Genomic DNA, 6386 nt, shown 5'->3' with positions numbered 1-6386 from the left:
TGCAAGTCCAAAAATACTGTGACTTCGATCCTAAGTAAATATCGTGATTCCCTCCAATCATTGTGAGTCTGAAAATATCGCAACTCTTTCAATCATCTCATACCTGACAATACCACGGATCCAGTCATGGTTTTAAAACTCGTCCGAGACCGAGACGTATCGCCCGAGTTAACTCGGTATCAGCGGTGAACGAGACCAACTCACAATGAGTTATGAGACGAACGCGTCTCGTGAGTTATGCGAGTCGTCTCGGACGATATTTTCGCAAAACTCGTCCGAGACAAACGAGATATCCGAGATATTACATATTTTACATTAACTCGCGAGACAAACGAGTTGTATCGGACGAGATTTTCAAAATCTCGTCCGAGTTAACCGAGACAACCGAGTTTTGTGAAAAAAAAAGTTAAAAATGAAAATTTCTATTTTATTTTTACAAGCAATAGCTATTGAGTGGTATTATTACTTTCTTGTGATAAATACTTAAATGTATTTTTGATAATTTGTTTTATTTTTTCTTTAGAAGTTTTTTGATGAAAATTTCAGTAGAAATTTATACTAATCTTTAGGAAACATGTGTTTTATTTAATGGGTAGCATTCAATGACTAACTTTTTGGCAAAACATTTTTCAAAACATGAGTTAGAAGTTTTGGAATGGGCTGATTTTGGGTGAGGATGATCTCTATGGTGAGGAGATCATCCTCACAAAAAATCAGCTCATTCCAAAACTTCTAACCCATGTTTACAAGTTGAAAAATCGTGGACCGTCCATTTTTTGTAAACTATTTTTTATGGGGTTAGAAGTTTTGGATTGGGCTGATTTTTGGTGATGATAATCTCCTCACCGTAGAGATCATCTTCACCAAAAATCAGCCCATTCCAAAACTTCTAACTCATGTTTTGAAAAATGTTTTGCCAAAAAATTAGCCATTGAATGGGACCCTTATTTAATTACCTTGAATTTGATTGATAGGTATATTATAATTTTTTTTAATTTTATATTTTTTGAGGGGTTCATTTTTTTTAATAGGAATCAATTCTGAATTTTTCCTGATTTTTTCAGATTTTTTCAGATTTTTTAAATGGTTAAAAACCATTGTTTTAATGTTGAACGAGACGACTCGACGAGACGAGACGTATCGTCCGAGTCAACTCGGTATCAGAGGTGAACGAGACGAGACCAAATACCGAGTTTAAAAACCATGGATCCAGTTAATCAAAGCAACATTTTCAAGACTTCATCAAGTTGCAGTACAAAGATACCGAGGCCCCATCATCTAAAGTTCGAAGATACTGAAACTTTAAAGTTAACTTATATCCTTTTTATCATTACATGCATTCACCACACACGTGCACTATTTAAAAACTTTTTCTCAAGGCTTATCGACGTTTTATCCAATTTTCTTATCGATGTTTATCATCTTTTGTCAATGAGAGTCACGAAACTCTAGACCTGACACCTTTAATCGAGGAGATTTACACTCGAGGATCTGACTAATGCTCAAAGCATTACACAAGCACAAACTGCACTTTTCTTATCGAAGTTTAGTATGTTTTTATTGTTTTCTGTTCAACGAGAGATCACGCTCCAGGACCTAATATTTTTTTAGTCCGATGAGAACTTTACCCTCAAGGATCTGGACCCCCTAATGAATTGTCGAATCAGGCAACAAAATGGAATGCCACTGACTTTGACAATCGGATGTTGCACTATCTACCAAATATATTTTACCATCTAATTTGCTTACACCATATGTCAAAAAAAGGCATCTATAGACACCCCATTTTTGTGATCATCTAGTTTGACAATTCGTCATCCAATTGCTGTGGATTTCTAATAAGGAGCACATAAAACGTGAGAAGAGCCAAAAATTTATGAGGTCATTTACCATTTCCTTTCCTAGTCCTTCCATCTTCTCTATTTTCTATACGAGCAACTTAAAAATTATGCATGCTTATGATTGCCATCATTTTATACTCGACTTAGTAAATACGTATGCTCAAGATTGCTATATGTTTCGATGACCTAGAAATCTCATAACGCTAGAATAATAAGACTTTGAGACTTAGAAAGAATCACTTGCGACCAAACGAAGTTGTTCGCCAAAATTCAAAAAAATCAACAAAATGATAAAAATATCCTTTGTGAGCCCCACATCTCCGAAATACCTCAAAAATACTTTCATTATTCTCAGAATGAGATTTCACGTCTTACAAGATTAAAATCAGTAAAAACAGATAAAGTTATGAAGAATTACAAAAATGACCCAAATACCCCTAAAATGATCGACTCTTACTTTGAAACCTTGATTCCTAGGAAAACACGACTTTTTGGACTGAAAAGTAAATATTTAGACAATATTCATACAAATTAGAAAAATCTAGAGATCCCACGGTTAGGAAGACGAAAAAATTTCACATTAAATAATAGAAACTTTTCACATAAAATGACGATTTCTAATAAAAATAACAATTTTTTCATCACATGAAATGACATTAAACTAGAAACCAAAATTGTAAATCAGAAAACTATTCTTAATATGAATCATTTAAACATTAAGTTGGAATTCAAATCTAAAATTTGAAATTTGTAAATATTTTAAAGTTGAAAGATTTAAACAATAAATTTTTTAACCAGACCAACCAATGCAAAATTTAATCCAATCAACCAATTGGGTCAATCCAAAAAGCTAAATAAAAATTTTAATTGGTCAAATCATGAAACAAAGAAAATATTAGAATCATCAACCAATTAATGCAAATGTTAAACCAATCGAAAAAATTCCATTGGTCAATTAGAAACTAATTTGAAGCAATAAATTTTTAATCAAATTTCAAAATCAACCCATTATATATATAGATATATATAGATATATATATTTCGCCCAATCATCAATAAATAATCAAATAAACTAATTAGGCCAATCATAATGGAACCAATCAATCTAGATTTGCCCAACCACTAAACCAATCAAGTTAATATGGAGTTGAACTCAACCTCTTTAGCTATAAAAGTGTAGATAGCAGCCAATGTTTCTCACACAATCAAATTCTAAAAAAAAAAATAAAACAAAACAAGAAGAGAGGAAAAGACTCTGTGTAGGTGTTAGTGGTGTAGATAGCAGCCAACATTGAAGCTCACACACAAAAAAAGATATAAAAAAAATGCATAGCAACAAAAGAAAAAAAAAAGATAAGAGAGTAAGAGGAACTCACCTTCTTCTCCTTTAACCCAGCCAAACCAAACCACCCATATCCACATTTTTTCTACCATTAGAACACCACTCCATCACCTTCTTCTCTTCTTCACTTTCAGCCCAACCGATCCAAACCACCATTAATAGACCTCCATATCAGGCCATCATTCTCTCACATCTCCCTCTTCTCCTTGGTATCCCTCACCCCACTCAGTTCATCTCATCTCAGCCCCTTACTTCTCTCTCTCTCTCTCTCTCTCTCTCTCTCTCTCTCTCTCTCTCTTAGTTCAACCACATCCTACAGCAACCCATCTTCTACTCTTTTCCTCCCGGCCTCCCTCACAACCGCACTCATTCATACGGCCTCCTTACAACACTTCTCTCCATTTTTTTTCTTATCCACGCATCACCTTTCTTACCAGTTTTCCATTCTTTCTTCTCTTTTTATGCAACGTCTCTCTGACAAGAACAACAGCAAAAAAAAAAAAAAAGAAGGTATTCTCACTAAGCTTCTTCCCATCTCTTTCACTTCATTTATCTCCCAATAAAACTCTCAGCTTCATCTCTCCACTCTCGGATCATCCTCAATTTTTTACTCCCGTTCACTCACCTCCTTCACCATGCTTATAGGACCCCCATAACAATACTATTTCAACATGTTTTGACAGCCCAAACCATTCGGTTCGCAAGCACCGAAATAACCATTAATCCTCAATTTTTGTGCTCAAGCAACTTGCTCAGATTTTCTAAAGGAATCCTCGACAATTGGACCTAAAGGTGAGTTTTCTATTTTTATTTTTATTAAGTCAACTTGATTAACAGGTGTAAAGGAAAATAATCACACGATTATCCAAATCGTACACATGTCCAAGCTGGTTAAGTGGTACCATGTGTAAATCAGCATTCCTAACGCTACCCAGCAGTAGGACAAATTAAGATAGAAAGCACCTAGTGATAAGAATGCAAAATGTCATATTTTTCTCCTTTAATATTTAGTCCTTTACACATATTTAGTGCCTAAATGTACTCATTATTCTTTTATTTTGATTTAGGATGCAAATGGAGGTGTTAAGTGCAAAACGAAATTAATTGGGCGATTTTGGACAGTTTCGACATCGCTTTGTAATTTGGGCATTACTCTCTCATCCGAACTCCGATTGAGATGATTCAAAATGCTGTGGAACGCTAAGAAAAGATCTACAACTTTCGTGTTTTGAGTTTTGAGAGATACGGGCTGTATCAAGGTCAAAATCGGGTTTGAAATTACTGTATGTACACTGTTGACGCGAATTTGACACGGATTTGATTTGGTGTATTTTCGAAAGTCTCCAAATTTGGTGCACGAAAATTCCAACTGAAAACACCACTTTCCTAATTATATTGGGACTTTATTTTTAATAATTTTTTCTTAATTAGTCAGATTTTGATATTGTTATTAGAGGATAAGATTTAGAATATTTTTAGGAGATTTTGTAGGCTTCTAAGGAGGAAAAAAAAAAAGAACGCATAGAAGAAAAAAGAAAAAGGAAGAGATTAAAAGGAGATCTATCTTTATCTCTCTCTCTCTCCCTCTCTCTCTCTCTCTCTCTGTATTTTTTTATTTTAATCTTTTCTTGAGAAGAAGAAGAACCAGAAACTTAGGGAACTAGGGGCCAACGAGTTATTGCCAAGAAGAAGGAGAAGTTGCTGCTTGTATTCGTTTTCAATCATCAACATCATCGTCGTGAGGAACATCACCATCAACACATCTCAAACTTCTTTGGTTGTGTTAAAAAGTGTAACCCTTATGACTTTTATTTATTTATATTATTTCAACCCTGGTTGCTATTAGATTAAAGAACATCTTGTTGGATTCTTAAGTTGGAAATATTTAATTCAATGAGTTAGTGACTTTCAGATTCATTAATTGATGTTTTCGGATTGGTGATATGTAGACACATGAATCAGTGAATTTTAATTATGTATGCTGAATTTTCAGTTTGGTCATATTGAAAACTTTGATATTAACAGTCATTGAAGCCATAATTGTATCTCTAATCACCTAATTGATTTGGAGTATGATTTAAAAGTGGTAAAAACTATGAACAATAGTTGTGATCTGAAAATTGCATGTTCTTTAACCATGGACTTTTTCATAGGTTTGAAGAGTAGGTTATTGAATCATAATTCCTTTGGATCTTAATAATTTGTTTAAGAAGTTGTAAAGATACGCTGAGTATTAACTTGATTGCTTAATCAAAATAACTAGGTGATGGACTTTTCCAAAACCCTAGGGTTTATCTAAGAAGGAATTTATAAGATGCATGATCTCTTTAGGCTTGCACTTTGATTCAATTCGGATATATAATTAAGGCATAAAATTCGTTGTCTATGTTGAAGGAATTTGATTTGTCATTTAATGAATTTGATTTTCTGAATTGTGAGAGAAGAGGATCAATTGTAAATATTTATTTCTTTAATTTTTATTTTTATTTTATTTTTTTTTTTTAAATCCGAATCGCCAAAATTGAAAACTCCTTAAATTTGTGTAATATGTTTGTTTCCAACTTGTTAATTAAACTAACTAAAATTTGTTATGACTCTTTAGAATAGGAGTACCCGCAATCCCCGGCCAATAACGATACCCTACAAATCACTTTACTGCAATCTTCTATAGGGTTTATTGATGACTAAAAATATGGTCAATCACCTAGCCTAGCTTGAAGGGCAACATAGCACTAGATAAGACCTAGCCTGCCAAGCAGGGCAAGCCTGGTCTAAGTATATCTGTAATCCTAATTTACACATATCAAGTCCAGAGATCTCGAAGGAGATCTTCCTAAGATAGTGGACCCAATCCCAAAGATCCCAATTTCATTTAGGATCTTGGTAATTAGGGGATTCTTTGAGATCGCATCCCGTGAGTAGGGGAAATCTTGATTCAGAGGAAAGATCTATAAGTAGTAGAATTGATAGTGGATAAAGGATATTTTTTTTGGATGAACTGATTGTGGAAGGGTAGAAACCAACCAATTATAATCATTATTCTTCTACATTTCTAATTTGAGCGTCGAAGAATTCTTAGTAGGTACCACACCGGTACTTACAATGAGGTGGAAGGAGCGACTTCGGATTAGTAGGGTAGAGTTCATCAATGCCTTCACAGGAATTTGACCCCCCAATTCTGGCACTGTCCGTGGGAGCACCAT

The sequence above is a fragment of the Akebia trifoliata genome, chromosome 9, assembly GCF_017979445.1.
Source record: "Akebia trifoliata isolate Shusen 1 chromosome 9, ASM1797944v1, whole genome shotgun sequence".
NCBI lineage: Eukaryota > Viridiplantae > Streptophyta > Magnoliopsida > Ranunculales > Lardizabalaceae > Akebia > Akebia trifoliata.
The sequence above is the reverse complement of the archived record's forward strand: the minus strand, read 5'-3'. Positions refer to the sequence as shown.